A 24288-nucleotide genomic window follows, 5' to 3' on the forward strand; every position below is an offset into this window, starting at 1 on the left:
TATAGCTGTCTCCTGAGGGCCTATGCCAGTGCCTGGTAAATACAGAAGTGGATGTTCACAGTCATCCATTGGACAGAGCACAGGGTCCCCAATGAAGGAGCTAGAGAAAGTACCCAAGGAGCTGAAGGGGTATGAAGCCCCATAGGAGGAACAACAATATGAACTAACCAGTACCCCAAGAGCTCCTTGGAACTAAACCATCGATGAAGAAAACACATGATGGAACTTGTGGTTCTAGCACTATATATAGCCCAGACTAGTCGGACATCAATGGAAGGTCCTGTGAAGGTTCTATGCCTAACTATAGGGGAATACCAGGACTGGGAATGGGAGTGGATAACTTGGGGAGCAGTGGTAGAGGGGAGTGGATAGGGGATTTTCAGAGGCAAAACGAGGAAAGGGGATAATATTTGAAATGTAAATAAAGAAAATATATAATTTAAAAAAGGACAACACATCTCTTTCACAAACATCACCTCAGTAGGACTTCATGGGACAACTCCACAATGTGACTACCACTGGTTCCAAGGACAACATGATGTCACAGGATAGATTTTCTCTATTTTCTAGCAGGAGTCCCAGTCTGAAGGTCCCACTATATGAGTAGGGTCAAGCCTGTCTTTCCCAAATACACCCAAGGGACACATTCCTGACAGGTTTCAGACTGCATCCCAGGTCACATCTACAAGGCAGCTCTGGAATACCCTGAAGAACTGGGTTATAAAAGACCACTGATTTTATGTTGCTGTTTGCCAATCCAAAAGACAGCATGTGTAGCTAACAACAAAATCCTGGCTAGGAGTTAAAAAGGCAGTGGGGGAATCCATGGTGAGAGGCACGAGCACAGGCTACTGTGCACTTTTCCATCTAGGATCTTTAAGAAAGAGATATCCCTCACTTTAAAGGAAAAATAGTTATCAATGGTCTGTGCAAGGAGGTTAACTTGCAGAACTCAGTGCTTTCTTTACACCATGTCTGTCCTGGGGAATGGATTAGGGTCTCCAGGCTTAGCAGCAAATATTTTAGCACATTGAACTGTTTCCTGGATTACATGACATGCTTTGAAATAAAGATGTTATAAAAATACACATTTTAGTGGATGGTGATAATATATAATTTCACCACAAGTCCAATCCCACAGTAGCCTTCCTGAGTACATTGACTGCATGTAGAGAGGAGAGGATTGTGTCTGGAGGCTGTGCCAGGATGCTGAGGGAGGGTAGGTGAAGGGATCAGTGGAGCACTCAGGAGGAATCAGCCTGAGAGCCCATGCCATCACAGGGCTAGCAGAGCCAGCCATAAGTCCTACAAGTTTGTACTGAAAACCCCTTTCTTGTATCTGTTTCAAGTATACTTGGAGGCATTGCACTTCCTGGAAGATGGAATCAGAGAGTAGATAGCAGCCTGTTGAGGATGAAGACAGGCTCAGGAGAGAATCAGGTAGGAATTCCCAGGGCTTGGCCCCTGTGGGAAGCCATATCTACATCACAGGTTGTAAGTAAAGGCAAACTATTCCTCTATCTGCACAGGAGCAGTGTGTGTGTTGGGGCGTGATAGCCCTCTCAGGTCCTCTGGGGCATGAGGACTGAGCAAGGATTCTAGGAGACATTTCTGATCCCATGACTCCCCTCTCTTTGCTCTAGGTTGTTTCATGATGGCTGGTAGTGTTACAAATGTTCCAGCCAAGTGAGGAGCTCCATGTAACTCAGAAATCCTGGAATGAGGTACCACTGCATGCAGGTCTTCATCAGGAAGACAGGTCTTAAAGGAACTTCCAGGCATGGTAAGATCATCAGCTGCCTGTCTCCAAATGTACCCATGAGCCATTAGAAGATACAGTGGATAATGGAAGCAGAGCAAGACCCCAGACTTCCTGAACTCCTGTGATTGTGTCCGAGATGACGACAGCTGACCAGCTGGAGTCAGAAACAGAGCAATGAGAGTGCAGGGAGTGTCCATATTGTGCCCATAAGGGAAGGGAGAGTGGACAGGAACAGGTGAGTCCATTGCTTTTGGTGCAGCTCTCAAAACCATCCTGACTTCCTGGACAGCTTGCTCCTAACCCACAAAGATTCAGACACCTTCACAACTCACCCCAGCACTGTAACTATTATTGTTGAGTTTGCTTGCTGCTTTGAAACCTGCATCATCTGGATGCACTCTTCTCAATATCTGAAGCACACACACACACACACACTTTGAGATGTACTTATGTACAGTTGATGCTAGTGAATTTTCCTTGAAGTGGAGAGAACCTCCATTCTAAACAAAGTACTTGCATATTTCATGTGCCCTTAGGTGTTATTCCAAATTAGTTTTCTCTTGTCTCCATGCTCATTTGAAAACACTAACCACCTCTTCTACTGCGTCATCAGAGCCATTTGCCATGCCATGGTGAACATTTTGTCCTAGGACATCTGTCCACATGAAAGATGAGGTGCACCACCTGTCCTCTGTGTGGAGTCAAGGAGAAGTCTTGAGTGTTTGACAGTTGAATTCAGATCTGGATCTGGATCTGGTTCCAAACATGATCATGAATAAGAACCTGTGGATGGAAAAAAAACAGAGATCCTCTGGTCTGACAGTGAGGGCTTTCCATTGGGTGGTTTATGGTTACCTGCCACCTTCCACCACCTACAAAAACTCAGGGACTTAAGGGGCCAGAATTATACCCCTCTCTAGTCCCACTCTCCTGTATACCCTGCCTTTCTTATGTATCTCACACAAAGACCCATGCTGTTTTCTTTCTGATATCCTGCAAGGATGTTGCTGTTTATACAGTTTTCTCTCCCCATGCAGCAGGCTGAGAAAGTCTGGTGCCTTTGCTGCCTATAAGACCCTGTGTTGAAGTTACCAAAGAACTCCTGGGACCACACTCAACAAGGCACAAAGCCTGAGGCCAGCTTCATCTACTTGGTGCAGGAAATATCCTTCAATCCTTAACACACTGGATGCCATAGGGACACACAGATGATGCTCCCTTGCTTAAGCCATGGGGAAGGCATGATTGAATACACTTGTTAGTCTTACCAAAACCTCTTGTTTTCAGGTCTCCTTGGTGGAAGAGGCTCCTGCTGATTGGCAGAGAAGTAGGGCCAGAGCTAGGAGAACACAGAAAATTCCATCAGCCAGATGGACTGGGAACACCAAGAGAAGAAAACCATGTTCTGATCCCAAGTCACCCATCAACTTACCCTGACCCTTTGTTGTTGGAGAAGACTATATGTGGAATTTAGAGAACATCCTCACTCTCGATGGTTCTTCCCTCTCCTGGTAGGCGTCTAGTGACCATGGCAACGGGCTTCTCAAGCCCCTACCTCCACCACTGAGGATATGGTGCAAGGAGAGTCAATTGGTGTTACTGCCCCCTCAGTCTCTTAGGCATGGGCACTACTTATCCAGTAAGATGTCTCAAGAAATACTGTCATCTGAAAGAGCCAGACGTACAAGACATAGATAACTGAGAGACATGGTGTGTGAGGTGAAAAGGACTCTTTATACTGGGTCCCCTCTAAAGCAATGACAACAACCATTACCTACAGAAGTGAAAGACGGAGACGAACTGTCAAAAAGTCCGAGATATTCAAAGCTGACCCATTTCTTATTTTAGGTATTGTATGTTCAAGTGAAGATTAGCCATTGGGAATGTCCACAGAGAACTGAGAGTTTAATTTCTTAGGCAGAGTGTTTACCAAGTATGTGATACCCAGGAACCTGGACAAAAAAATATAGGACATAAACAACTCTGAATACATAGAGTATTGACTTATTACAATAAACTTTTAGTGTGTTTACAAACCTGCTGAGTTATACTAAATTATACCTATGTAAATCTACTGACACTGGACTTAGTCAGCATGTCTATCTTGCAAATGAAAAGCTCTTTCCATGGTGAGAGCATTTGGTTTTTTGAGACAGGGTTTCTCTGTAGCCCTGGCTTTCCTGGAACTCAGAAATCCACCTGCCTCTGCCTCCCAAGTGCTGGGATTAAAGGCGTGCGCCACCGCCGCCCCACTATTCCACTTTTAGTGAGTACAGGGATGCAGGATCTACTGCACTAGAAACATCAGTTGTCCTCAAAGGTCAAGTGTTTAGAACCTTGAATATCTACTCAAGTTTAACAAGATTTAGGGTTCTTAGATGGCTCAATATCCAGGGTGGATACCAAGTAGACACATTGGTAGAAGTACTATCAAGGAATCAGTGAGTTTTCAGTTTGCATTCAAAGAAACAGATAGGATGGTGTAGTCTTTGGAAAACTAACATTTTTATGCCAGCAAGTCAAGATCAATCAGGGACACCTTCATCACTATGAAAAAATAATCTTAAAACTTAAATACTCACTTAACAGGCATGAAACAATCGGTACCAATCACTGGTCAACTGGTCCCCCATAGTTAACACCTGGTTCAACTGCAGCATGACCCTATCCAGGAGTATTTCAAGAACAGGACACACCTCTGATTCATTTCTCATATACGATCACATTCTATATTGCCGACAAATTTACAAAAAGAAATGAGAGACCTGATGCCATGATATGGCTGTGGATGGAATTGTTAGAACAAGCTAGAATGTTACACCAACAATTTCACCTTTCCCCTCAGAATTTACATAATCTCTTGCCCAAATTGCCCATATCACAATATACACATTTCACGAGATATAGTGCAATGTTCACACCCCTTGAACCATTGGGGCCCCTTGGTTATACGAAGTTAATCCTAGAGGTCTACACCCAATGCAATCTGACAATGTTATCACCCATTACCCAGTTTTTGGTAATCCTAGATATGTACATGTGGTGGTAAATATTTGTTCTGCCTTCTATACGAGGTGACCATGACAGGAGAAAAGGCCTGTCATGCTATTAAGGCCATGAAATCAACAATGCTAATAATGGGAGTGCTCTGGACACTCTTGTCCTGCAATAGACATGCTTACTCATTTCAATAGTTCAGCACTTGTTATCCTTGTGGAGGATCAGTCATTTCTGTGGGGGTACCCTATCATCTTCAATGACAAACAATCATAAAAAGAACAAATTACTCCTTAAAGGGAGCACTTGCTTGGCTCCTCTCCCCAGAATCCAAAAGAGATCCACACCTAGCATTCATGCCAATCCTATTTCACGAGATCTTTCTCTCCTTCAGTGAACAAAGGCTGAGCTCTGTTACCAAACTTTGGAAACTTTTGCCGAGGGACACTTCCCTCCCATTGGTTAGATATAGGGACCCAATAACCTCTCAATGACAGTTTCCCACTCCTCTTCTTACAAGAGGTGAAGCTATGCTTGTGTTTTCTCCCTGGACACAACCACACCGAGATGCGTGCCCTCAAGAGACATTTGCCTTGCCATGGACCAAAGGTCAATGAAGGAGCCAGAAGAGAATCAGAATCCAGAGATGTAATGCACATAATGTGAAGAGAGAATCTCGGGGGCAGAAGATACCATAGAAAACATGGACACAACTGTCAGAGAAAATGCAAAATGCAAAAAGCTCCTATCCCAAACCATCCAGGAAATCCAGGACACAATGAGAAGACCAAACCTAAGGATAATAGGTATAGAAAAAAGTGAAGATTCCCAACTGAAAGGGCCAGGAAATATCTTCAATAAAATTATAGAAGAAAACTTCCCTAACCCAAAGAAATGCCCAGGAACATACAAGATGCCTACAGAATTCCAAATAGTTTGGACCAGAAAAGAAATTCCTCCCATCACATAATAATCAAAACACCACATGCACGAAACAAAGAGAGAATATTAAAAGCAGTAAGGGAAAAGGTCAACTAACATATGAAGGCAGACCTATAAGAATTACACCAGACTTCTCACCAGAGACTATGATAGCTCAAAGATCCTGGGAAGATGTCATACAGAAATTAAGAGCACATAAATGCTAGATGCCTACTATTCCCAGAAAAACACTCAATTACCATACATGGAGAAACCAAGATATTCCATTACAAAACCAAATTTACACAATATCTTATCTGAAATCCAACCCTACAAAGGAAAATAGATGGAAAATGCCACCTCAAGGAAGGAACTGGACAAAGCAAGTAAGTAATAATCTTTCAATAAACCCAGAAGAAGGTAGGCACACAAACAGAAAAATAACATCAAAAATAACAGGAAGCAACAATCACTTTTGCTCTATATCTCTTAACATCAATGAAGTCAACTCCCCAATAAAAAGCCATAGACTAACAGACTACATAAGTCTGTGGCTCAGGAAGAGAGCACAGCTGTTAGATAGTATAACAGGATGGCTGCTCTAGGCAGAGAGCTTAACCAGTAAAAACTACTTTACTTGCTTCTTATAGGCAGATACTAGTGAAAAATTGAATTAATTGCTTTAAAATGGTATAATATACTCTAATACTTACAGGACACTCATATTCTTTCTAATGTGGGATCCATGGGAATTTTGGTTAAAATCCTGGTTTGACAAGCTCCCTGCCTATAAGAAGGGGCAGATGGAAGTGTGAATCAATTGTTTTAAAGGTGATAAAATAAGGTCTGCAGGATAATTAACTCATATTCTTTGAACATGGGCTCCACTGGAATTTTGGGTTGATTATCCTGACAAGAAAGATTAGGAAAAAGGCCTGAGAATAGGTTTTTACACTAAGCAAAATGTTTTTAGGATAGCAGGGAAATTGTGTGAAAACAATTGTTTGAGAAGATTTGAAGTCCTGCAGGATAACTCATTCTTTGAACGTGGACTCCATGGGAATTTTAGGTTAATTTCCTGGCATGGCAAAATAGGAAAAGCCTAAGAATAGACACATACAATATTTCAGTTTACTTCATTTGTTTTAGATTGTTTTAATTTCCAATGGATGTGATTTTGAATTTTGTGGTTATACTAGTCTTCTGGGAGAGAGGTCAAAATGAAGAGTTTTCTGGTCACTGGCCCAAGGATCTGCTGACTGGGGAGGAAGGGTTTGCCTTAGTGTTTTAGATACGGTGAATAGTGTGTGTACACCTTCCAGAATTATACGGATCAGATGTGATGACGGGAGATCCCTGAAGGACGAGATTCCAGAGAGTCAAACAAAAAGAGATCTTGATAATACTAAAACTTTGTTTTGAGATTTGTATATTACACAATATACAGCCTTAGTGACTCTCATCAGCAGATATGCTGAACTGACCTGCTTTCAACTTCTGATCGCTTGGACTTTTAGCCAGATCCAGTCAGGATACAGACACCAGACCCTAAAACAATCATTGGTGTGGCCTTTTTAAGGCCAACCAATTCCCCCATTTTCCCTACACTTCCCCACTTCAAATACATCCCATCACCCATATTCAACTTGAAGAAGTTATGAAGAGTCTTTGCCCCAGTTTTCTGGACTTGGGGGTCTAGAGGTGGTTATTCTAGTTGTCTTCCTGGGGAATGTGGAAATGGTCATAATTAAAACAGGGAAAAATAGCTACAATTGATTGTGTAATAATAATTGCATTTGGTAGAAATCTTTACAATCGTTACTAAATTGAAGTCATAATTTCTTATTTTGGTATACAATTTATGTTAATACAGAATCAAGGTTAGCATTGGTATAAATTTCTTCTATTGATACAAAAAATTTAAAAGTACAAGGCTTGGACCCAGCCCTTCTGTAATGTCATTACAAACTGATCTGAGATGTTTAAGCCTGCGAGTTAAGGGCCAAATAGCAAATTCAGGGTTCTGAGTTTATTGTTAGGGTGTTTTCACACAACTTAATTAGAACTAGCTGAGCGTAGTTAACGGACAACAGTCCAGATTAATTTATATAGATAGTTGGTTTTCAAACCCATCAGAAATCCACAGAATGTGACATTTAATGTTATTTATTCTTTTGTTGTTGAGACATATCTGCTCCTAGAAATCCCCCTTTGGGGATCAAAGAAGAAATTGAGCATCTCTACCTCCAGGTGAGGTAGTACATTGTAGGAGGCCACTGGGCAGAAATTGCCTATCATTCCTGCAGATCTATACCATTCTTGAAAGGACACAGTTTACAGGTTAGGACAGCTTAGTTCTGCTGAGACACAATAAGGTAGTCCTTAATAATTCCTGTTTTTCAAAGGACGGTCAATGACCCTGGGCAGAAGGCTGAAGACTGATGCTCCAACTTCCTCACTGACTGCAGCTGCATATGTAGGCAGCTGACTCTACAACCTGTCTTAGTTCTGGAAGCTGAGTTAGGCTTTCCATATTTTGAGATGATGTTGCTCAGATTCTGATGGTGTTGAAAGACTACTTATTGCTGGGTGTAGTGGTGCTCACCTTTAATCCCAGCACTCGGGAGGCAGAGGCAGCGGATTTCTGAGTTCGAGGCCATCCTGGTCTACAGAGTGAGTTCCAGGACAGCCAGGGCTACACAGAGAAACCCTGTCTGGAAAAACAAAAAAAAAAACAAACAAACAAAAAAAGAAAGAAAGAAAGACTACTTACAGTCTCATAGCCAACCCAGGCTATTTAACACTGAGAAAACGTATTTGAGAATATAGTTCTCAGATAGTACACAAGCAAAATCAGGACATAACATATAGATTTATAAGTCTTTTATGTTAGGATAAATAACAGAGTGTTCTATTTAATTGTCCAAGATGATGGACTGGATGTTAGGTGTATCTTAAAAAATGGTCAACCCTATAGGAGGAACAGCATTTGAAATATAAATGAAGAAAATATCTCATAAAAAAAGAAAAAATGGTAAAAAAAAAAAAAAACAGTCCTCACAAGATAGAAAAAAAAAAAACAAACAAACAGAAATTGTATTTGAAATAAAAACACCATAGATTTGAGACTGAAGGAAAAAAATAGGCAAGCAAAGCAGGGGAAGCAAGCCAGAAAGCAACATTCCTCCATGGCTCTGCATCCACTCCTGCCTCCAAGTTACTAACCTGTGTGAGTCCCTATCCTGATTTCCTTGTGTAATGAACAGTAATGTGTAAGTGTAAGCTGAATAAACCCTTTCCTAAACCCAACCCCCCCAAAATAAAGAAAACAAAGAAAAGTGAACAGGATACAAAAACAGTTAAAATGAAGATATTGGAAGCGGGGGGGGGGAGCGGGGGGGTCGGGCAGGCATGTGCATGCACAGATACCAAATAGCAAACTCTTCAGCAGCCACTCACCCTGTGATTTTCTACCCTGTCCTTTGTGGCAGACTCTCTCACTGCCACCTGGGAATCACCAACTTAGCTAGACTGGCAAGCCAGTGAGCTCCAGGGAAGATGGCCTCTCTTTCCCCAGGGCCAGGATAATCAGCAAAATTACTTACCTAGTCTACATAGGTACAGGATATCAAGAATAAGGTCTTCATTCTCACAACCAAGAGCATTTTACCAACTGAGGTGCTCCTTGGGTCAAAGGTAATTTTTATGGCAACTATTATGATTTTATGTTTTAGTAGATTGAATTCCTTGCTCCTAAAATTATGTGTTAAGTTCTAACTACAGAACCTGTTAAGGCAACAATGTTAGAACTAAGGGTGTATTAGTTATTTTGCATAGTTGTGACAAATTTCTGATAAAAGTAACGTAAGAGATGACTTAATTATTTTGACAGACTGTACCAGTGTTTATATTTGCTTGGCCCTGTGAGCTTGAGCACAAGGTCATAATGGCAGCAGAGTGTAGGACACAGCACTGTTCACACACATTGCAGGGGTCAAAGAAGCAGAGAGAATCTATAAGATATTTTCATGGGTCAAAACCAGTAAGACCCACCTTCCATTGTCCAGAAACTTCCAAATTCTCCACAAAAAGCAAAGCTTGAGAGAAGACCAACCAAGAATTTAAAACACAAGTCTATGGGGTCACAGTTTAGATTCAACCATACTAAGAATCTTTCAAGATGTAACCAAGTTGAATTCATGAGATTAGAGTGGGCTCTAATCCCCTGGATTTCATTTACAAAGTAAAGCACATAGTTTAAGGGAAAGACAGGCAGACAGTGTAGTGATGGTGAGCCAAAAGCCAAGAGACACCTAGTATTGCAAACCAACATCTGAAGCTAACATACTTAGACCTTCCAGAGCGCCCAGCCTGGACAAAACCTTGCTTTTACACGCCTAGACACCAGTGTGTGAGGCAATAAATTTACCTTAGCTGGAAAGTGGTGGCACACGCCTTTAATCCCAGCACTTGGGAGGCAGAGGCAGGCAGATTTCAGAGTTCCAGGCCAGCCTGGTCTACAAAGTGAGTTCCAGGACAGCCAGGGCTACACAGAGAAACCCTGTCTCAAAAATAAATAAATAAATAAATAAATAAATAAATAAATAAATAAATAAAAGGGAGGCAGAGGCAGGCAGATTTCAGAGTTCGAGGCCAGACTGGTCTACAAAGTGACTTCCAGGACAGCCAGGGCTACACAGAGAAACCCTGTCTCGAAAATAAATAAATAAATTAATTAATTAATTAAAATGAAATGAAATAAAATTTACCTTAACTCAAGTTTGTTATAGTATTCCTGGAAATCTTACTTCCCTCCCTCCTCTGAAACCATTCCACTATCAATTGCTGTCATATCCTTCCATTATAAAAAAGGTGTCTTTAAAATCATGGAGTAACCTGCTTCAGATATGTACAAAAATGTAATGGGCAGGCTATGCTCTTAACTACTTTACAAATCAAGTAAGGATATTAAACGGTGCTGTACTGTGTACTACACCTGGTTTAAGAAACCAATGCTTGTAGCCAAGAAGCTCATATAAAGGTGAAAAAGCCAGTAATGTTCTGCAGTAAATATTTGTATTAGGTAGATATCAGATACTTTAGTTAAATGTCTAAACTTTTAGACGGCTAAAATTTTAGACATTTACTACATTTACCTACTTTTCATTTGAAACGACAACCCCCTTGAGCTTACAGCCCCGGGGTCCAAAGGAGTCCTCCAAAAACAGGCAGCAGCACTGCCCACCAACGGCTTCAACTAGAGGCTTTTGTGCAGGAGCAACGGCAAAGTTTGTTAACTGCCTTACCCAGAAGCCTTTGCGCTCGAATATAATGCACACCAACTGCCTCACCCAGAAGCCTTTGCTGTTCAAATATAATGCAGCACAGCTGCCTCACCCAGAGTCCTTTGTGCCCCGGGCAGCAACGGGGATTAAAGACATGGAAGGCCCCTTTCTCCTACCTACATGCAATACAGGAAAGACTAAAGTCATCATTTCGGGTAGAAAGACAGTCCAACTTGCGTTTGCAATGAGCACACAACACAGTGAGCTTCAGTTTTTTCAGTGGAGGAGGTCTGTGTCGCCATCAAGATGACCTTTGTATTCCAAGGTTATAAAGAATTCCAGATGTGTCAAATGCACAGTTGTTTAGGTCCTAGGAAGAAGGGAATTTGTTTATACATGAGAGAAAATTAAATATTGGCAATATAGTAGAGAAAACGAGGTTTAAAGATCCTAGAGTATGGCCGAGTAAGTTCTGAAATACGGATAAATAGCTAAAAACATAAATGATGCCCATTCAGCCCTTTTTCAGGGGAGGGAGAAAGGAAGGGAGGGAGGGAGGGAGGGAGGGAGGGAGGGAGGGAGGGAGGGAGGGAGGGAGGGAGGGAGGGAGGGAGGTACCTAGTTCATGGAAAGCAGATTTCCCAAATTGCCCAATTAATGTCTTTATTCTCAGAATGTGTTGGACCATCAAAAACGAATTTTATCTATTATCACCATAAACTGACTGATTTGGAATCCTCTGCTATTGTTGGCATACAAACCCTTGGAGATAAAGACTGCTATCATAGCATATTTCCAAGAGCATAGCATATTTCAGCCAGAATTCTGGGCTGACATTCAGGGCTGACAAGAGAGCAATCCCGGCTTGAACAAGGGACTTGTCTTGTTCTGTCTTGTTCTTCTTTGTAACACTTAAATGTAACCCACCTCCAATGACGTTTCCACATGTACAGTTCTTAGAACAAGGCCTCACACCTGTGTGGTAGGCCCGGGGAAAGCTTATTTCTTTTCAAAGAGGAATTTCCTTTTTTAGTTAACATTTTATATATAAAAAACCAAATAGATGTATACATACAAATGGGTGAGTCCATTTAGTGTTTCCATATGAAAATGTTTTATGGGCTGACTGACCACCTGGTATTAGATATCCCATTACAGGGTTCATCCATAGAGAACACTCAGTTTTCCTCTTTAGTAGTCATTAATTGCCTCCAACATTTCTTGTACTGCTCTTGTGAGAGTTCTCCTGACCATGCTGCCACAGCAACCTGGGTTGTCATCATTCAGATCTTGTCTAGAAAACCATATTGTCAAGAGTTATGATTAGAGTTTCCTAGCATATACAATCTTGTACCATGTAGCAAAAATAGTTAAAGAAAAAGAGGTCATGGATTTGAATTGAGAGACACAAAAATAGAAAGTACATAAATATGGAACTCATGCATCAATTTTTTAAAAAAATTGATAAAAATGAAAGAGTTTCCCTCATCTAAGGAGGATTTGTTAGAATATTTTCCAAATGGATTTTTGGATTTCCAATAAAATTATTTTTATGGAAACAGTAAGAAAAGATCTGCTATTTTCTATTTTATCACATAATGCACACAATGTTATTTTTCTCTTTACTTATGCTCTCAACAGATTTGTTATGATATTATTTGTTGTTCTTGTGTCTGTCCCATCACATATCCTTGTAGAGAAAACACTGTTTTAAAATAGGCTATGAATTTTATGCATGGTAGAAACAATGATGAATCCAGAAATTTAATAATATAAAGCCAATACCTTAGATATTCTTAATATTTTGCATACTTAATGCTTGCCTGAAAAGATTTTATGGATGTGTGGTCCCACAAAGAAAATATCTAATAATTTTATTAAAAATAGTACTTAATTAGAAATATATTATAGGCTATTGAGATGCCACTGGCTGTTCTTCCAGAGGTCCTGAGTTCAATTCTCAGCAAACACATGGTGGTTCATCACCACGGATGAAAGGGATCTGATGCCCTCTTCTGGCAGCAGGTATACATGCAGACACAGCACTCATGTAAATGAATAAATATTTTTTTTTAATATTTTTATTACATATTTTCCCCAATTACATTTCCAATGCTATCCCAAAAGTCCCCCATAGCGCCCCCCACTTCCCTACCCACCCACTCCCATTCTTTTGGCCCTGGCATTCCCCTATATTGGGGCATAAAAAGTTTGCAAGTCCAATGGGCCTCTCTTTCCAATGATGGCCGACTAGGCCATCTTTAGATACATATGCAGCTAGAGACAAGAGCTCTGGGGTTCTGGTTAGTACATCATGTTGTTCCAACAATAGGGTTGCAGAACCCTTTAGCTCCTTGGGTACTTTCTCTAGTTTCTCCATTGGGAGCCCTGTGATACATCCAATAGCTGACTGTGAACATCCACTCCTGTGTTTGCTAGGCCCCGGCATCGTCTCACAAGAGACAGCTATATTTGGGTCCTTTCAGCAAAATCTTGATAGTGTATGCAATGGTGTCAGCATTTAGAAGCTGCTTATGGGATGGATCCCTGGATACGGCAGTCTCTAAATGGTCCATCCTTTCATCACAGCTACGAACTTTGTCTCTGAAACTCCTTCCCTGGGTGTTTTGTTCACAATTCTAAGAAGGGGCACAGTGTCCACACTTTGGTCTTCATTCTTCTTGAGTTTCATGCGTTTAGCAAATTGTATTTTATATCTTGGGTATCCTAAGTTTTGGGCTAATATCCACTTATCAGTGAATACATGTTGTGTGAGTTCCTTTGTGATTGTGTTACTTCACTCAAGATGATGCCTTCCAGGTCCATCCATTTGGCTAGGAATTTCATAAATTCATTCTTTTTAATAGCTGAGTAGTACTCCATTGTGTAAATGTACCATAATTTCTGTATCCATTCCTCTGTTAAGGGACATCTGGGTTCTTTCCAGCTTCTGGCTATTATAAATAGGGCTGCTATGAACATAGTGGAGCATGTGTCCTTTTTACCGGTTGGGACATCTTCTGGATATATGCCCAGGAGAGGTATTGCTGGATCCTCCGGTAGTACTATGTCCAATTTTCTGAGGAACCGCCAGACTGATTTCCAGAGTGGTTGTACAAGCTTGCAATCCCACCAACAATGGAGGAGTGTTCCTCTTTCTCCACATCCTCGCCAGCATCTGCTGTCACCTGAATTTTTGATCTTAGCCATTCTGACTGGTGTGAGGTGGAATCTCAGGGTTGTTTTGATTTGCATTTCCCTGATGATTAAGGATGTTGAACATTTTTTCAGGTGCTTCTCTGCCATTCGGTATTCCTCAGGTGAGAATTCTTTGTTCAGTTCTGAGCCCCATTTTTTAATGGGGTTATTTGACTTTCTGGAGTCCACCTTCTTGAGTTCTTTATATATATTGGATATTAGTCCCTTATCTGATTTAGGATAGGTGAAGATCCTTTCCCAATCTGTTGGTGGTTTTTTTTGTCTTATTGATGGTGTCTTTAGCCTTGCAGAAGCTTTGCAGTTTCATGAGGTCCCACTTGTCAATTCTTGATCTTACAGCACAAGCCATTACTGTTCTATTCAAGAATTTTTCCCCTGTGCCCATATCGTCAAGGCTTTTCCCCACTTTCTCCTCTATAAGTTTCAGTGTCTCTGGTTTTATGTGAAGTTTCTTGATCCACTTAGACTTGACCTTAGTACAAGGAGATAGGAATGGATCGATTCGCATTCTTCTACATGTTAACAACCAGTTGTGCCAGCACCATTTGTTGAAAATACTCTCTTTCTTCCACTGGATGGTTTTAGCTCCCTTGTCGAAGATCAAGTGACCGTAGGTGTGTGGGTTCATTTCTGGGTCTTCAATTCTATTCCATTGGTCTATTTGTCTGTCACTATACCAGTACCATGCAGTTTTTATCACAATTGCTCTGTAGTAAAGCTTTAGGTCCGGCATGGTGATTCCACCAGAGGTTCTTTAATCCTTGAGAAGAGTTTTTGCTATCCTAGGTTTTTTGTTATTCCAGGATGAATTTGCAGATTGCACTTTCTAATTCGTTGAAGAATTGAGTTGGAATTTTGATGGGGATTGCATTGAATCTGTAGATTGCTTTTGGCAAGATAGCCATTTTTACAATGTTGATCCTGCCAATCCATGAGCATGGGAGATCTTTCCATCTTCTGAGATCCTCGTTAATTTCTTTCTTCAGAGACTTGAAGTTTTTATTATACAGATCTTTCACTTCCTTAGTTACAGTCACGCCAAGATATTTTATATTATTTGTGACTATTGAGAAGGGTGTTGTTTCCCTAATTTCTTTCTCAGCCTGTTTATTCTTTGTGTAGAGAAAGGCCATTGATTTGTTTGAGTTAATTTTATATCCAGCTACTTCACCTAAGCTGTTTATCCGGCTTAGGAGTTCTCTGGTGGAATTTTTAGGGTCACTTATATATACTATCATATCATCTGCAAAAAGTGATATTTTGACTTCATCTTTTCCAATTTGTATCCCTTTGATCTCCTTTTGTTGTCGAATTGCTCTGGCTAGGACTTCAAGTACAATGTTGAATAGGTATGGAGAAAGTGGACAGCCTTGTCTAGTCCCTGATTTTAGAGGGATTGCTTCAAGCTTCTCACCATTTACTTTGATGTTGGCTACTGGTTTGCTGTAGATTGCTTTTATCATGTTTAGGTATGGGCCTTGAATTCCTGATCTTTCCAAGACTTTTATCATGAATGGGTGTTGGATCTTGTCAAATGCTTTTTCCGCATCTAAGGAGATGACCATGTGGTTTTTGTCTTTGAGTTTGTTTATATACTGGATTACGTTGATGGATTTCCGTATATTGAACCATCCCTGCATCCCTGGGATGAAACCTACTTGGTCAGGATGGATGATTGTTTTGATGTGTTCTTGGATTCGGTTAGCAAGAACTTTATTGAGGATTTTTGCATCAATATTCATAAGGGATATTGGTCTGAAGTTTTCTATCTTTGTTGGGTCTTTTTGTGGTTTAGGTATCAGAGTAATTGTGGCTTCATAGAATGAGTTGGGTAGAGTACCTTCTGTTTCTATTTTGTGGAATAGTTTGTGAAGAACTGGGATTAGATCTTCTTTGAAGGTCTGATAGAACTCTGCACTAAACCCGTCTGGTCCTGGGCTTTTTTTAGTTGGGAGACTATTAATGACTGCTTCTATTTCTTTGGGGGATATAGGGCTGTTTAGATCATTAACCTGATCTTGATTCAACTTTGGTACCTGGTATCTGTCTAGGAACTTCTCCATTTCATCCAGGTTCTCCAGTTTTGTTGAGTATAGCCTTTGGTAGAAGGATCTGATGGTGTTTTGGATGTCTTCAGGATCTGTTGTTATGTCTCCTTTTTCATTTCTGATTTTGTTAATTAGGATGCTTTCCCTGTGCCCTCTAGTGAGTCTGGCTAAGGGTTTATCTATCTTGTTGATTTTCTCAAAGAACCAGCTCCTTGATTGGTTGATTCTTTGAATAGTTTTTCTTGTTTCCACTTGGTTGATTTCACCCCTGAGTTTGATTATTTCCTGCCGTCTACTCCTCTTGGGTGAATTTGCTTCCTTTTGTTCTAGTGCTTTTAGGTGTGTTGTCAAGCTGCTAATGTGTGCTCTCTCTAGTTTCCTTTTGGAGGCACTCAGAGCTATGAGTTTTCCTCTTAGAAATGCTTTCATTGCGTCCCATAAGTTTGGGTATGTTGTGGCTTCATTTTCATTGAACTCTAAAAAGTCCTTAATTTCTTTCTTTATTCCTTCCTTGACCAAGGTATCATTGAGAAGAGTGTTGTTCAGTTTCCACGTGAAGGTTGGCTTTCTATTATTTATTTTGTTATTGAAGATCAGCTTTAGTCCATGGTGATCTGATAGGATGCATGGGACAATTTCAATATTTTTATATCTGTTGAGGCCTGTTTTGTGACCAATTATGTGGTCAATTTTGGAGAAGGTGCCAAGAGGTGCTGAGAAGAAGGTATATCCTTTTGTTTTAGGATAGAATGTTCTGTAGATATCTGCCAGATCCATTTGATTCATAATTTCTCTTAGTTTCTCTGTGTCCCTGTTTAGTTTCTGTTTCCATGATCTGTCCATTGGTGAAAGTGGTGTGTTGAAGTCTCCCACTATTATTGTATGAGGTGCAATGTGTGCTTTGAGATTTACTAAAGTTTCTTTAATGAATGTGGCTGCCTTTGTATTTGGAGCATAGATATTCAGGATTGATAGTTCCTCTTGGAGGATTTTACCTTTGATGAGTATGAAGTGTCCCTCCCTGTCTTTTTTAATGACTTTGGGTTGGAAGTCAATCTTATCAGATATTAGAATGGCTACTCCAGCTTGTTTCTTCATACCATTTGCTTGGAAAATTGTTTTCCAGCCTTTCATTCTGAGGTAGTGTCTATCTTTTTCTCTGAGATGAGTTTCCTGTAAGCAGCAAAATGTTGGGTCTTGTTTGTGTAGCCAGTTTGTTAGTCTATGTCTTTTTATCGGGGAGTTGAGTCCATTGATATTAAGAGATATTAAGGAAAAGTAATTGTTGTTTCCAGTTATTTTTGTTGTTAAAGTTGGCATTCTGTTCTTGTGGCTGTCTTCTTTTAGGTTTGTTGAGGGATTACCTTCTTGTTGTTTCTAGGGCGTGGTTCCTGTCCTTGTATTGGTTTTTTTCTGTTATTATCCTTTGAAGGGCTGGATTCGTGGAGAGATAATGTGTGAATTTGATTTTGTCGTGGAATACTTTGGTTTCTCCATCTATGTTAATTGAGAGTTTGGCTGGGTATAGTAGCCTGGGCTGGAATTTGTGTTCTTTTAGTGTCTGTATAACATCTGTCCAGGATCTTCTGGCTTTCATAGTTTCTGGTGAAAAATCTGGTGTAATTCTGATAGGCTTGCCTTTATATGTTACTTGGCCTTTTTCTCTTACTGCTTTTAGTATTCTATCTTTATTTAGAGCATTTGTTGTTCTGATTATTATGTGTCAGGAGGTATTTCTTTTCTGGTCCAGTCTATTTGGAGTTCTGTAGGCTTCTTGTATGTTCATGGGCATCTCTTTCTTTAGATTTGGGAAGTTTTCTTCTATAATTTTGTTGAAGATGTTTGCTGGTCCTTTGAGTTGAAAATCTTCATTCTCATCCACTCCTATTATCCGTAGGTTTGGTCTTCTCATTGTGTCCTGTATTTCTTGGATGTTTTGAGTTAGGATCTTTTTGCATTTTGCATTTTCCTTGATTGTTGTGCCGATGTTCTCTATGGAATCTTCTGCACCTGAGATTCTCTCTTCCATCTCTTGTATTCTGTTGCTGATGCTCATATCTATGGTTCCAGATTTCTTTCCTAGGGTTTCTATCTCCAGTGTTGCCTCATTTTGGGTTATCTTTATTGTGTCTACTTCCCTTTTTAGGTCTAGTATGGTTTTGTTCATTTCCATCATCTGTTTGGATGTGTTTTCCTGTTTTTCTTTAAGGACTTCTACCTGTTTGATTGTGTTATCCTGTTTTTCTTTAAGGACTTCTACCTGTTTGATTGTGTTATCCTGTTTTTCTTTAAGGACTTGTAACTCTTTAGCCATGTTCTCCTGTAATTCTTTAAGTGAGTTATTAAAGTCCTTCTTGATGTCCTCTACCATCATCATGAGATACGCTTTTAGATCCGTGTCTAGCTTTTCCGGTGTGTTGGGGTGCCCTGGACTGGGCGAAGTGGGGGTGCTGGGTTCTGATGATGGTGAGTGGTCTTGGATTCTGTTAGTAAGATTATTACATTTACCTTTCGCCATCTGGTAATCTCTGGGGTTAGTTGTTATCGTTGTCACTGTTTAAAGATTGGAGCAGAAGCTGTGTTCCACTCACCAGCAGTCTCTAAATCCTGCGGCGGGGGTCGTGGGTAGCTGACGGTACCCCGGTGCTGGTCCAGCCGGAAGAGGCCTGTGGTCCTACTCAGGCCGGTTTCTGCTTCCCTAACTAATGCAGTCTCTGGTCCCGCGTGCAATTGGATTGGAGCAGAAGCTGTGTTCCACTCACCAGAAGTCTTAAGATCCTGTGGCGGGTGTTGTGGGTAGCTGGCGAGTGTCAGCCGACCCTGCGCCCTAGCTACCCCGGTGCTTTTCTGACCGGAAGAGGCTTGTGGCCCTACGTAGGACGGATTTCTCTCTCCCCAACCAGAGCAGTCTCAGGTCCCGCGTGATTGGACTGGAGCAGAAGCTGTGTTCCACTCACCAGCAGTCTCAAAATCCTGTGGCGGGGGTCGTGGGTAGCTGGCGGGTGTCAGGCGACCCTGCGCTCAAGCTACCCCAGCGCTGATCCGGCCGGATGAGGCCTGTGGCCCTACTCAGGCCGGTTTCTGCTTCCCTAACTAATGCAGTCTCAGGTCCCGCGCGCAATTGGATTGAAGCAGAAGCTGTGTTCCACTCACCAGAAGTCTTAAGATCCTGTGGCGGGTGTTGTGGGTAGCTGGCGAGTGTCAGCCAACCCTGCGCCCTAGCTGCCCCGGTGCTTTTCCCCTTCCTTCCTTTCTCTCTCTCCTTATTTAACATTTCAACCAAGAACATAAATTTGTCTAAAAATGACAACACGAAGGCTCTTTGAGCTTCTAAGACAGCAAATTATACGTAAAGAAAAGGCGTAAAACAAGACAGAAACAAGATGAGTTAGTGGGGTTGGTGGGTCCCTCTGGTACCTCCTGAGAATGTTAAGACCTGTGGAGTCTCAATAATTGACAGCTGGTGAAGAAAGAGAGCCACCTCTACCTGTCGACATCAGCACACAAGGCTTGGGCAGAACTCTTTTTACATCTGCATTCTAATGGCCAAGTCTCAATTAATTCTTCTACCAAATTGGCCTGCAAGCATGCCTTTTATTGTGCTGCATTATTCTTGCAACTTTCTATAGCTATCCCAGTGGAGTCACAGCTCTGCCATTCCACTGAAACCACCATGCTTCCTGGGATCTGAGCGAGCCTCCCGTGTCAGCCAGCACTGTGCACACTTGAGCATTCACACCTCATCCAGACCAAGAGCCTCACCTTTGTTCAGTTCCTGCTGTAACTGGAGCCTTACCTTACCAGGGACCCCTGAGTGAACCACATGGAGCCTGGATCGATGCAAAAAGCAAGAGGAATTTATTGTTCCAGTGCACAGGGGTCATCCCAGACCCAAAGAAGAGGTGCCAACCCCCAGTGCCCATTCAGTGAGTTTTTATATTCCAGAGGCAGAATAGACCATCAGCAACTTTTCCTCTACTTTCAACCTGTGATTTCAACAGAGCATACCAATGGCAAAGTCACCTGGAATTCCTACCTGGCTCTGTGCTCTTCTGCTCTAGTCTGTATCTTCAGCACATTGCTCTACACTCTCTGGTATCATCCTCCAGGGACCACAGTGCCTGCAAGAGCACTGGAAACACACAATAGGAAGGGCCCTGTTAGGAGAAATCTACAGGACCCATGCTGGTCTGTGCTGGCACAGGCCTTCAGGCTGATTCTTCCAGCGAAATCCATTGCTCCATTCACACACCCTTTTCTAACACCCTCAACCAGCCACAGGACAATGTCTTCTGCTGTCAGCATGTAGTCCTACTTTGAAGGACTCCACTTAGGAGGGAAGACAGGATTGGATTTTTCTCTAAGACAATAGCTACATTGCTACCAAACCCCTGAGCATGGATGCTAGTAATTTGTTGAGGTAAGGGGACAGTCTTAAAAGTACAAAATAAACATGGGTTTTCCCACCTACACACCAGTTCCTGAATAATTACTTGGAGGCTTATTATTAATGTAAAAGGCCTAGTCCACAATTTAGGCTTGTTTCCTGACTAGCTTGTAACATACTTAACCCACTTAAACTATACTATGTCTGCCAAGAGGCAAATTACCTCTCCTTGATTTCATGTGTCAATCTTCCTTGGCATTTGTACAGGGTAAATATCCCACCTCTAACCATCTCCTGTAGTTCCAATCCCTCTACTGGAACTCCCCCACCACCACCTCAATTTCCTGGCCTTTGCTGAGAAGTTTAACTCCCCGAACACAGCGTGACTCACAGCAGCTCTAATTTCAGCTCCATGTATACATCACCTCTGTCCTCCATGGCTACTTTTACTCACATGCATTTGAAAAAGTTGCATCTCTGATATTTATGGTAACACCACCTGTGGCCATCTATAGAATTCCACAAAGGAATCTGATGGAGAGTACAAGTCATGAGACTCAGAAGACAAAACCCAGACCCTAATAGCAATAATTGTACCCAAGTAGATTTCTTTATGGTGTGCTCTTGAGATAATCTCTTGGGTACTGTCTGGAGGTAATATATGTCAATTAAAAGATGCTGCTGTGAGTCTCATCAGCCATTGCCTAACTCTGTGATGAGGGTAGACCAAGTTATCACAATCATAAAAAAATAACCAATGTATCAATTAAATAAAATTCTTAATTTTTCTAATGTCAGAAGGTGATAGACAATTATTTTTGGTTGTAGGCTGACTTTTCTTCTTTTTTATTAGATATTTTCTTCATTTACATTTCAAATGCTATCCCCAGAGCCCTTATACTCTCCCCCCACCCTGCTTCCCAACCCACTCACTCCTTATTCCGGGCCCTGGCATTCCCCTGTACTGGGGCATTTGATCTTCGCAAGACCAAGGACCTCTCCTCCCATTCAAAGCTGACTAGGCCATCGTCTGCTACATATGCAACTAGAGACACAGCTCTAGGTGATATTGGTTACTTCATATTGTTGTTCTTCCTATAGGGTTGCAGACCCCTTTAGCTCTTTGGGTCCTTCACTAGGGGCCCTGTGTTCCATCCAATAGATGACTGTGAGCATCCAATTCTGTGTTTGCCAAGCACTGGCATAACCTCACAAGAGATAGCTATATCAGGATCCTTTCAGCAAAATCTTGCTGGCATTTGCAATAGTGTCTGGGTTTGGTGGTTGTATATGGGATGGATCCCTGGGTGGGGCCGTGTCTGGATGGTCATTCCTTCCTTCCTTCTCAGCTCCGAACTTTGACTATGTAACTCCTTCCATGGGTATTTTGTTCCCCTCCTTCCATGGGTATTTTGTTCCCCATTCTAAGAAGGAGCAAGTATCCACACTCTGGTCTTCCTTCTTCTTGAGTTTTATGTGTTTGGCAAATTGTATCTCGGATATTCTAAGTTTCTGGGCTAATAGCTGCTTATCAGTGAGTGCATGTATCGACTGACTTCTAATTGCCCCAGGTCTCTAATAGAAGGCAAATGTTGTACAAAACACTCAAATTAACACTTAAATGGAGCTCATATTTACCTTCGGTCTAGTTTAAAAGCCAATAAGCTGAACAACCTCCTGTTTCAGCATCTTCATAATTACTTGTGATCCCATAGTTAAGAGATGAATGGAAAGGGGAAAATTATTTGAATCCTAGTTATTCATCTGCTGCATTTTCTATTTAAGTATTTATTCATGTAGAGATATAATCTTAGTTCTTAGCCCAGACTGGCATGAAATTTTTCTATGTAAAACTCAAATGGTGGTTAAAGGAAAATTGGGCACTTAATGTACAAGATTGTATCTAGATCTTTGTCTCTGCCTGCATAAAAATCAACTCCAAATAGAATGAGGACTTTAAAGAAGACGTGGCACTCGAAAATTGATATTAAAAAAGTAAGCGTGACAAACTAAGGTCAAGGCATAAGTTAGCATTTGTGAATTGAACTGCATTTTTCCAGGAAATATGGCAAACCATTGATAATTGAGTTGTCATAAGTGTCACCATAGGAAACAAGTGTGGACATTATCAAAGGACAAAATAACTTTCCAGCATGTGAAATAGAAACCCTAGCACAGTGCTGGCAGAGCAAACATCTACACAACCATTGTAAGACCTAGTGTGGAGATTCCTCAAAATGTGAAAGCATGTCTCCTGTGAGGCTCTGCCAGTGCCTGGCAAATACAGAAGTGGATGCTCACAGTCGTCCATTGGACGGAACATAAAGTCCCCAATGAAGGATCCAGAGAAATACCCAGGGATCTGAAGGGGACTGAAGCCCCATAGAAAGAACATCAATATGAACTAACCAATACCCTCAGAGCTCCTTGGAACTATAACACCAATCAAAGAAAACACATGGTGGAACTTGTGGCTCTAGCTATGTTTATAGCAGAGGATGACCTAGTTGGTCATCAATGAGAGGAGAGGCCCTTGGTCCTGCAAAGGCTCTATGCCCCAATATAGGGGAATGACAGGACCAGGAATGGGAGTGGGTGGGTTGGGGAGCAGGGAGATGGGGGAGGGGATAGGGGATTTTCAGAGGGGAATCTAGGCAGGGAATAACATTTGAAATGTGAAGAAAGAAAGAAAGAAAGAAAGAAAGAAAGAAAGAAAGAAAGAAAGAAAGAAAGAAAGAAAGAAAGAAAGAAAGGAAGGAAGGAAGGAAGGAAGGAAGGAAGGAAGGAAGGAAGGAAGGAAGGAAGGAAGGAAGGAAGGAAGGAGAAAGAAGAAAAGAAAGGCAGGCACTGGAGTCAACCAGTGTGCAGAGAACTGATACAGAACAGTACACAATTCCTCACAACACCAAGAGGATCTGCCAGATGGTACATGCTGGCTGCACCTACTCAGGAAGAGGCACAATCTTGTTTAGAGTTTCTTCCAACAGGGATTTGGTTGCAGAAAGCCAGGGCTCCTGTCATCTTGGAAGCCTCTCCATCTTTAGTTCACCTGGTAGTGCAAAACATGCCTTGTGCCCTGAAGAAATCTCTGCCATCTCAACAGGATATGAATGACTGGGCAGAAATACAAGCTGTGGGTTACCCAGATTTCAGGTTACAAAAACACTGTGTTTTGTGAACAGAAGTCAGGGCCCTGTTGAACATCTCCATACCCAATTATAAAGATATTTTGAAGACACTGAGATAGGACAACTGCAGAAGGAATTAGAACTCATATGAATTGTTCCAAACCGAGTCCTTTAACAAGGTGGCTATCCTACCTCCACATGTTATTGAGGAAGAATGTATTCGGGCTTTCAAATCCAGGAGGTGCAACCTGTCACAAAGTACCTAGCATTCTGAGTCAGGAGTTGTTATCCAGCCTAGGCGACATAGCAAGACCTTGTCTCATAAAAAATAAAGGCGAGAATTGTGCTTAACGTGAGTAGACTTGAAGGACATTATCCTAAGAAAATAATCTACAAGACAGAGACCAATGTTGCCTAATTGAAGCCTAAAACACAAATCTCCACTACTGATAAACACTAGCAGGATGGAGAGATGTTTACAGGATGCATTCTAGGCAGTATGAAGGAGGAAGAGGGCCAATGTGTAATGCACAGGATGAAG

The 24288-nt window shown here is 41.5% G+C and overlaps 1 long non-coding RNA gene across 2 annotated transcripts; it reads right to left on the bottom strand.

The window, feature by feature from the left end:
* Nucleotides 1–903: 903 nt before the first annotated feature.
* LOC147005774 (uncharacterized) lies at nucleotides 904–10954 on the bottom strand. Of its 2 annotated transcripts, none has more exons than XR_015044806.1 (5): nucleotides 10841–10954; nucleotides 3541–3714; nucleotides 3195–3428; nucleotides 3031–3101; nucleotides 904–2545 (listed from the first exon to the last, which is right to left on the bottom strand). It is a non-coding gene; the product is annotated as an uncharacterized LOC147005774 (long non-coding RNA). The 2 variants fall into 2 exon arrangements; XR_015044805.1 differs by having other exon boundaries at nucleotides 3537–3714.
* Nucleotides 10955–24288: the final 13334 nt, after the last annotated feature.

Source organism: Mus caroli, unplaced genomic scaffold, assembly GCF_978045245.1.
Source record: "Mus caroli unplaced genomic scaffold, Mus_caroli_1 scaffold_2, whole genome shotgun sequence".
Classification (NCBI taxonomy): Eukaryota; Metazoa; Chordata; class Mammalia; order Rodentia; family Muridae; genus Mus; species Mus caroli.